Source organism: Amblyomma mixtum, chromosome 2 (genome assembly GCF_055824585.1).
Source record: "Amblyomma mixtum isolate Tamu chromosome 2, ASM5582458v1, whole genome shotgun sequence".
Classification (NCBI taxonomy): domain Eukaryota; kingdom Metazoa; phylum Arthropoda; class Arachnida; order Ixodida; family Ixodidae; genus Amblyomma; species Amblyomma mixtum.
The window spans coordinates 253,779,208-253,789,614 of record NC_143013.1 but is presented as its reverse complement, the minus strand read 5'-3'; positions in this window follow the sequence as shown (position 1 = coordinate 253,789,614).

Here is a 10,407-nt window from a genome sequence, read left to right as displayed (position 1 = left end):
CACACTTGCTTACTCATCGCTTATCTCTTGTTCTCTCCAGGAGAGAGAGAAACTAAGGTGGCAAGAAGCGAAAACGGAGCGGCAGAGGGTTGTATCTGTTGCCACTTCCTGTTGACTCACCTCTATCCTGCCATCTCTCTGTCGGCACAATAGCCTCCCCTTTTTTTTTTCCGGAACTGAGCAGGGCTACCCACAGAAGGCTGCAAAAGAATGAGCCTGTTTTTGGCATCTATGTTCACTTCCCTCACCCGAGAAAGTTAGTCATATAGGACTACGGCGAGGCCAATTCCTGGAAAGAGGTATTAGCAGGGGACCTCTGGTGGCGTTCCCGGGAAAGGTCATTGTTAACTCGGTTCTAGTGGAGACCCAGTTCTCAAGTGAGGTCAGCATCCGTCTTCCAGGAAAAACTAGGAGGGCAGGTTAAAGCCCGCACCAACTTGCAACTTTTCCACCCCTTGAAGCGTCAGTGGAAAACGTTGCTTTGCTGCTACATCCCACTCTTTTTTTATGGGCTTAGCTCTGAGTCGTCTGGTATAGGGTGACTCGTTAAAAGTTAAAGAAGGAAGGGTTTAGTGTTCTTTTGGAATCGTCGTTTTCCATCCATGTGCTGGCTCAAATTATTTCCGACAAATTCACGAGAGCAAAAAACAAAATGTCTCGCATCAACCGCTGTGAAGATTTTGCTTTCACAACAAACTTTTCATTGCTATACTTGAAGCCACTGGGCGAGGCTTTTAATGACGCTGCCTTGAGGCAATAACGAGAAGAACTGTGGCTGATATTTATTGAAACCTGGTATTCATATGCTCAAATAACAGCCTATGTGCCGTCCATCTGCACAAAGTTTTTCTATTCCGCGTCAATTCACTAACACAGTTCACCCCTCCCAGCGTACTCTAGCTTTCGCACCGACTTTTGCCATCTTTCTTTGCATGGCGCAAGTAACAACCTAGGAAAAAATCGGAGGTCGATCGATGAGACTGAGTGAGCGGGAAATTCATGCCTGATTAGTCATGCAGCGTGGTTGAGAAGTGAGCGAGGCTCCAATCAGGCGCTTATTGGAAATTCTTCGCCGGGAGAGCATCTATAGAGAGAGACAGACCCTCACGCATCGTTTACACCACGCACTGGTCTGTCCTCTAGACTTGCTCCCGCTTCAACAGCTCTCGTCTGCGAATGCGCCTAACGAGAACGGTCCGTCCAGCCACTTCGCGCGCTCTTTTCCCACGCGCAAGTTTGCGCGTTCGAGCTGGTATTGTTCCCCGCCTTTACCGTACTTGTTGTCCCCGTTTTCGTCCCTAATTCTCCCTTCATTTTCCTGTAACGAGAAAGAAAAATCAGCCTAACGAGCCCCCAAACTCGCGCGCAAAAAGTTGTGTTCCTCCATCGGCTAACAGAGGAGAAAAAAAAAATCGGTGTCTTCTGAAGCATGGGAAGCCATGCACCGGAGCGAGTCGAGCCGTCCGGACTCATTACCACCGCATGACGGAACTTGACACGATGGCGTCGGGTGACGTTGGGCGTCGAGTTGTCCCTTAGCGTCTCCTCTGAATCATCGGCACTTGCTCCATCTTGCTGAACTATTTGCTGAAGCGAACGAGCTGTAATTCTGGAAGTAGTGAGGACATAGGCAATGCTTTGTTTGTTTACATTCCCTTCAATGAAAGATGGAATACCATGAGGGGGGCAGGAAGTTTTAAACATCACAGTGCATGGACAGGCCACTCATGAATAAAACAACATATAAAAAGGTTGCGTGCCGTTATATTGGCGAGTTTTTTAATGTTTCTTTGTTTATGCTCAAAGCCACCGGAAAGCTACTTCATCACACTGTTTCATCGCGAAAAATCTAATCCGCCCGTGCAAAGCTGAAGGTCGTGTGGCTATGAAATTTGACCTTCAAACCAGAAGGAGCGGATGCTTGGCTCTGACGTCATGACACGTGACTCACCACAGCTGCGCGCGTTGAGCCGACGGCACTCGCTCGCCTCGCAAGTATCGCATCTCGTGACTCGCTGCGCCTCCCCACAGCTACGTATGCGCGTATATGGACTGTGTTATATCTAACTACAGAGAAGGGTATGCTGCAAAGCAGTTCCAGCGAAGACGCGATGAATTAGCCGTCTGCTAGAAGTTTATTCTAGGAGGAGGAGTGGGCAACGGCTATTGAGATATCTGGCGCACCAACTATAGGTGACGAAAACGACGGCACCCGCTGCGTAAACGTCTCCAAGCATTTCACTGCTTGATGCTTTCCTCTGTCTAAATGATGAAATATTTGCGTGCTCTATCGCGAGTGCTTTCATCACCGTAACCGAGGTGCTATGTATGCTGATCTTCTCGGTCGGTACAAGCATGTCTGCGTTGTTTTGAAATATATATAAGGAGCCCCTTTGTAACTGATGACTCAGTTTGCATGATTAATTAAATGCCAGTATCTTCGCACTTGGGCAAGTTTTACGTTAAAATACAAAATTATGAAAACATAAATTTATGTTTACGAACGTGGCGGCAGGCTCAGAGGGGGTTGTGCTATGTAGTAAAGAAAAAGCATAATTTGTCAAAAACTAATCTTCTTACACCTTTTTTTTTGTTCCCTGTATGAGTTAGGAAACGCAAAAGCTCTTTTTTGCTAGTTGAATGAAGGCTGAAGAGCGCATCGAGGTTTCGTCAAAATTTGCATGTTGGAACACCGCGAAGGTTAACTCTAGATCGTGCTGAATTTCGAGCGCAAAACCTCATGTGAACCAGTTGCGAACCACCGAAAAAGAAAAGACTCTAGGTAAGCTTTGCTGAGCGAGATTAGCAATTGTGATTCTACTAGCTTAGCCCGACTACCAGTGTTTTGCTTGATTTTGTGATTACACAGCGTCAACTCAGCGGCAGCTCCGCAATTAACACCGGCAGCAAACAGCGGTGTGTTTCCAGAACCGCCCCAAGGATGTTGGTCTGGCGCAAACAAAAGCGCTGCTTTATTCGCTTGCATAATGCGTTTCCTAATTACCAAGCTAATCAAAGTCTTGTCGGCTGGGACAAATCACGCTCAGATTACGTCAGTCATAGCTTGAGATTTGCTGCCGGCTAGAGCGGGGGCGCCCAATATTATACGTATCGAGAGATTAAGAACTTCGCAAACATTCCCCATTTCTTGTTACGACTAACCGTTTCCTTTTCTAGCTTTCCTTTAAGGTGTTTTCGCTGCCATAGTCTTTAATATCTGCTTTTATTTAGCGCGTTCTATCCAAACTGTTGTGACGCAACAAACGCCTCTGGTTGTATGTAAGTTTTTATTTCTCTTGCTGTAATCTGTAATGTAGCAAAGTAGGCGCTGCTTCAAGGGTTATAATCACGTACGTCGCATATCACAAGTAGCTGTACGAGGTTGTTAAGAGTAAACAGCAAGGGAATAAGGGAACTCTGTAAAGTGATTTGAAGCCGAATTCAGCCATCGCTATATGGATTATTGTATTTGCCACTGCGGTAGAAGGCAGAAATCCGGGGATACGTGCGACGTTTTTTTTCGACGAAGTTCGCGCGGCAGGAAACGTCGTGGCAGCGCGACTCCCGGCCTAAAAGCCCGTTCACACTTGCCAAAAAATCCTGCGAGCGAAGCGGATTCGGCCGCTTTTGACGCCGAGCGACGCGGAAAGCGGCGCGGCGAGGGCGATCGGGCTGGACCCATTTCCGCCGCGCGGCGAACAACATGGCGGCGCTCTTCGAAGCCGGACCCGTCGCTTCGGATTGAATTCTCGTTGTTGCTGCCTTTTTCAGTGCGTTCACTGGCCAGAAATTCGGCACAGGTCTTTCGCTTCGTCTCATCTCGCCTCTACGAAGACGTATAAGTGATAAACTTGCTTTATTTTTTTTATTCAGAGAGACGACTCTGCCGCTTTTAGGCTTAACAGCAGAGTCGGTTCTTTGAGAGTAATGGTTCCCGCCCTGACAACCAGATGGCGCCACTATAGGTAAAGTCTATTTTGGCGTCTGTGCTAGCATACGCTGCACTAAAAGTGAGAATGCGCCTGCGTTTAACGTACGTAAGCATGCATACGCTTATGGTACGCATACAGCGTTAATTTATGCTCTTTTCTCACTATATCTGTGTATGCCGCTATCAGCGAAGAGGTGTGGAAAGGCGAGAAACAGCAGCGGCGCGGCGGATCCGCCTCGCTCGCGCGTGAACAAGTGAGAACAGGTCCTTGTTTTTGCGGCGAGCGAATCCGCTTCGCTCGCGGGATTTTTGGGCAAGTGTGAACGGGCCTTAAGATATATACATGAAGCGAATAGACGGCGGCACACTTGCGCGTATCCCTCGCCGCGAAAGCGAGTGGGATCAACAAGTGACAAATACGGCGAGGAGCTATTTGAGAGCAACGAGGCTGACTCTTATGTTTTAATCACGAAAGTGTTCGTTTCGACGCAACTGTAGTAATTTCAGTACGCGTGCATAGTTTTATATAGGGACTTGCGTGCTAGAATGCATACCGTGGCGTATACCTTTGGACGCCCGCTCAGCCGCAGGTATACCATTTGCTGCGGTTTTCTTCGACACTGTCGCTTCAGGGAAGAAATGCAGGCATTTCGATCCTAGACTCAGTCGTGTTCTCCCCTCCCCCCCCCCCCAAAAACGCGACATTTCATGTGTAATTGAGAGTTTACTTTCTCGAAAATAACATTTCCGTGCCAGTATTCCTGCGTAACTCATCGGCCTTAGCGGCCATGTTGGCGGCGGTGGGCAGGGGCAGCCAAACCGGAAGAGCGGGCTTTCTGCGCTGCTATTGGCTCGCTTCAGCTGCCGCTTCCGGTCTCACCGGACGCCGCGCGTCACTATCTGGCGGGCCCAGATCGGCGGCGGCGGGCGAAAATCGCTCACTTGTCGCCGTAAGAATGTTGAATGTATTCTGACCTTAAAACGCGTCGTACGGAAGTCGGACGAAAAAATTGGAGGGGATACTTAGACTCCGACTGAAGGGCATCACGCGGTAGTGTAATGGGTTAATTCCTATATATGCAGATGGTCATTCTTAACTTTACATTCATAGATCCTTGGGAGTCCTCATACCCCGCCTGGCGCAGTGGTGCAGCGATTACGCGATGCGCCACTGCCCTGCGATGGTAAGTGCACCGAGCGGTGGGCCTTGTCCGGCCCAGGTTGCTCTTTCCGAGCGACCAGTCATTGATTTAGCTGCCCCTGGCCACAATGTGCAGTTTGCTCACAATCCTGCGGGCAGGCTGGGATGACGCCGAAAGGTCACGTGACCTATAGATGACTCACCTGCTTCCTAGGTTGCTCTCTGGGCATCACCTGCCAGAGAAATGCTCGCGATTTCTCGCTCGCAACGTCGACACAGGATTCTTTTAACAGCGGGGCGTTTAACGCTCCCGCGTTGATAGTATAAGTTCCTATGGCGTCGGAACACGAGGAGTTCCAAATGAGGATCCGGCACGCACCGTAAGGGTGCTGAAGAATTTGCGGGACATAAAAAGGCGACAGCACGGGGAGGATACTGAAGGCTGAACGCATTTGGAAGAGAGATGGAAAAATATGCAATGTTTGCAAAGGTTGCGGATTGCCTGGGGCTTTTTGTGCATGGTATTGCTAAAGCGCCGCAACACTATATTTATTTTGCGTTGTCTTCCAAATTTCTTCCAAGCATAATCTACGAGGCAAAAACAAAATAGCAGTGGTTTAGCTCTGGTTATACCTGATTTTGTTGCGAATGAAACGGCAGCGTGGCTACGCTTAGGATTCGCTTGTTGTTAGGTGACACCTCCTCCCCCTCTACTACGCCCAACTGGCGAAGCGAGCGCCGGCGGCGCCATCTGGCGAAGCGCGGCGGCGGCAGCTGCTATGGGTTGCTAGGCGACGGCTCAAGGTCACTCATGGAGTCAACGCCGCGGCGAAAGTGCGGCCACGCTGAAGAGGCGATACGCTGGGCATAGTGTTGCTTTCGCAACAAAAAATTCGGGTGACACTTAAGATCCGTCTTGAGGGTATGATGCCATAGCGTTAATGGGTTCCTTCAACAGCCTGCGGTCCTCTGACACTGACACTGTGCTTTATAGCAACGCGTTAGTGTTAGGGATCCCGGTCTGTAGAAAATTCGACATTGTGGTCGGCGTCGTTGTGGGCGTTGTGGTCGAAAAATGGGCCGGGGTAGGATGGCCCACGTGTCCTACGCTACCCATAGGTGGCAGGTGGGCCACCTAGGTGACGTGACCTTGTTGAGTCATCGAAACCTGCCAAGAGGATTGTGAGCAAACTGCCCACAGTGGTAGGTGGCAGTTAAATCGATGATTGGTCGCGGGAGGTTGCTCGGCAAGGGCAACCTGTGTCTCACAAGCCCCACCGGTGGCAGTACTTGCCATAGCAGGGCAGTGGCGCATCGCTATACCGCTGCACCACTGCACCAGGAGAGGTATGAGGACTCCCAGGGATCCATGAATGTAAAGTAGAGAATGATCGATTCCACACTTGGGCTTTAGCTACAAGAGAATCAGCAGCAACAGAAACTACTAAAGCTTTCAAACGATTAACCTAGGATTGACTGAGAGTATATTTTATACATATCGGCTAATTCACTAGAGATCATTACCGACTGCACGGCATGCATAAATGACCAATACTGGACGTTACATAGAGATTTATAAAAAATTTGGCTTGGCTCTCTTCTGTATGTCAGCAAACCGTACTGCAAAGTTTGAAAGACTGGCACGCTGTATTAAGAAATTATCTAATCGTGTAAATTACGCATCTTCGATTGATCTTCAGTGGAATTTCCCCTACAAGATCGTGCATGGATTGCGGGCATTGATTTATTTTCTTTTAGTTTTAATGTGTTAAACAAGCAGCTTACCGACGTAAAGGAGAGGGAATTAAAATTTCTAAAGCAGATAAAGGTTTTCTGTTTTCCCAAATTGGAGTACTAAATAAATCCGGCTGCTGGTGTGTATCCCGCTTACGCGACCTATACAGACACTAAGCCGGCTATCTATTCCTTGCAACAGAGTAACCTACTCGCAGATCTCCTATAGCCTGGCAGAAGCTTTACACAGGCTTTAACCATCCTCGGACACCATAAGGCGGGTCTCTGGTCAAGCAGGGATTGCAGGTAATGAGCTGGCCCATCAACTTTCCTGAGAGATTGAAATCCGGGTGACTTTGATCCCCCGGGCAAGCCCTCCGACGTGTGACGAGGCTTAAATATTGGAGCACTCAGTCAAGTCTCACTACAAGTAAATCCGAAGGATATTAAAACAAAAATCGGAATTACCTAGTTACACGAAAAAAAAAATCACACATTTTCGAACCAGGAGCACAATTTCAACGACTACCCCCCCAAAAAAAACGCGACATGTAAGTGCGCCTTTCGTGATTAACCCAGACAGTGTGTAATGTTGGGCGGGATCTGGGTTGAGATCATGGGACGTAATCCGGAGCTTAAGCACGGATAAAAAACACTTCCGGGCCGGTCTGAGCAAATCCGCCCATGCGAAGATTGAGTGGGTCCGCTTCTAAGCCCGTGTGGACCGTGACTGACGCGACCGCCCGCGAATAAATCCGCGGCAAATCCTCTCCGTTCCATCCGCTCTCCTTTTTGTGTGCTCGCATCAGTCTTCGGATGGCAGGGCAGATACCTGCCGTTATTCGACTTCTTTCCCCAGCCACTTTGTTACTCTGTCGTTCCGCAACGCTGGTACTGGCTTTTGGTCGAAAATTTGAAAATTATATAAGACGAAATCCGCTCTTTTGTTTTTGTAGTCCCCCAAAGGCCGATTTACACTACGGTCCGTTCGTCCGCGGCCCGCGCATCACGTGTTCATGCGTCACCACATTGAGAGACGCGCTGTCGGCCTGCGGACTGGTCATGCACGGAAGCACAGGTGCTTCTCCCCTCGCGGGAACTAGCGGCCACGAAGATGCGTGCGCTAGCTCTGGCAAATGGGCTAGCAAGACGGCCCAGGCCATTGAGGAATGAACAACTTGCAAAAATTGCGGGAAAGCTGACATACCGGAAGATGTTTTCCAACCAAAAACCCTCGTTCACAGACACGTTTTCGCTTCCTGCAATGCTGCATGAAGGGTTTAGCGCGAGGGGAGATGAGTCAGCAGCCCTGCACTGTGTCCTTCTTCGAAAAGGTGCGGGGTGACTGCCCCCAAATCTGCGTAAACCTGAAGCCCCGCCGTACATTGCCAGCTTTCCAGGTAGAGTGTAAAGGAAAGTTGTGTAAAGGTTACAGTGATGCATTCCCTTGACGAGTACCTTTCCAGACCTGTCTCGACCCGCTCCTGTCGTTCGCGCCTCGGCTCTATTGTGTCCTTTCAACAATTTCCCTCCCGTACAGATACAGGGACTCCTCCCCTCTCCCTTTTCGAAGAAGAATGCGAGATTGCTGTCTGGGTACGAGGGTTTTTGGTCGGAAAATTGTAGAGGGCACTCGTAATTCTGCAAGTTCATTGGACAAAGGGCCGCACCCACTCTGCAGTACAATCCACTGATCTCCACTAGGTGGCTGGATGCCGCATTCCCGCTTTCCGAGACGAGCGCGAGTGAAGCCACCGGAAGTTGGTCTGCTTGTCCCGGAAGTCGGGTGTCTGCTGTGCATTTCAATGCAAAAGGTGGCGTCTTTCGCCCTTTCGTTCTCAGTTTTTTGGGCTGCTCTCATGTAATGACTGCTGCTATATGAAAAGAGCAAGCAAGCTGAACGCGAGAAATGCGAGCATTGTGTGCAGAACCCTGTAATTTTAGAGAAACCGAAGAAAACAGGCATGCAGGTCTCACCCTGCCGCGGTAAAGGAGTACGTGCATTAAACACTATGTTCTTGTCTGGTTCTTGCCTTCCGAGCATGAAGGAGAAGTAGTGGGATAACAATGAGGCTAGGTCATCTTAAAACCGAATTTTCGTGTAGCAAAGAAAAGGCACAGCGCGAAAGGAACGACTGAGAAGAAAGACGAATGCTGCAGTGCGCATGAGAAGCGCTGTTACAAGTGAACTGCACCAAGCACCACGAATAATAGCCAATTCAGGCTTAACTTGCTACAATACGAAACAGTACATAACCCGTTCCATCAAAAAAGCAGTACCACACCTTTTGGAGGCACTAATGCGAACCAACTGAACACCGTCGACACCTCACCAGATAGTAGCCTAGCCCTCGCTCAAACATAAGTCGGTAAAATGATCACTGCAAAGTCAGCTGCCTGGTGAATGCTTTCTGATATTTATCCCCCATTGATAGCATAACTTGGGCTTGAGCGCGGGAGCATGCATCACAGTAAAGAGCAGTGTTGGCGACGGGACGACACAAAGCTGAGCAGACGAGGTTCCGTACTTGCTGTATGTAGCTGTATGTAGCGACGTCCTGTCGTCTGCTAGTGAGGTCCCATTGCGATGCAATGGGCCCTTATTTTTGAAACGTCTTTCTCGAAGACTTCGCTGGTCTCCTCGCTCACGGCGCAACAGGTAGGCATTGCCATGGAAAAAGACGAGAACGGCGAAAAAACGAAGTGCTAAGTGAGAAAACAAAACTGGAACTGAAAAACCGTGCTGACGTCCGATTTCATGCACTGCCAAAGGCTGACTTCCGGTACAAGGCCGCTCACTTCCGGTGGTTTCACTTTCGGGCGCCCGATGCGGCATCCAGCTCCCCTAGTGGAGATCAGTGGTACAACCTCTGCAGTTCAATAAAGCTTTTCTTCCATTCAATCGCATAGTCATGGGTCGGGAGGAAAAACCGGTTCGACCAGCCCTGCCTAACACTTTAAAATAATCTGGCAACTGTGGTACACCCAGTGCGTCGTCTGCTCCTTTGGTCCGTCGCGTCCGCTTGAGGTCGTGGGTACACCCGGTGCGTCGTCTGCTCCTTTGGTCCGTCGCGTCCGCTTGAGGTCGTGGGATCGCGGACTAGTTTTTAGTGGCGTATGAATACCTGATGCGCGGGCCGCGGGCGAACGGACTCTCGTGTGAATCGGCCTTAACAGGGATTTATTTGTCCTGTATGGATAGTCCATGCAACCTCTACCGTCTAAACAGACGCAACTTTCAAATCATTTTCCGATGCTCTTGATTGTTTTTCTTTGTCCCGACGATTCTTCGAAGATGATCTCGGAAGTCTCATCTCGAAGTCACTAGCGTATAGTTCAAAGAAAACAAACGCACGACCACTTCTGCAAGTATAGCACCCAGGAATGAAATGCGCTCATCCATTGAACCGACGATTTCAGGAGCGTTGCGGTGGTGCCTTTCACACGCCTCCCTTGGCCTTTACAGCAGACGTTCTGCCACCGCTCACGGAGGAGGAGCATTTGAGTATCTATAGTTACGCTGTGTTTGCCTTGCATTAGCTTTAATTTGGACTTCCTTTTTTCAAACACTGTTCCACGTCATGCAGGCACAGGACACCAT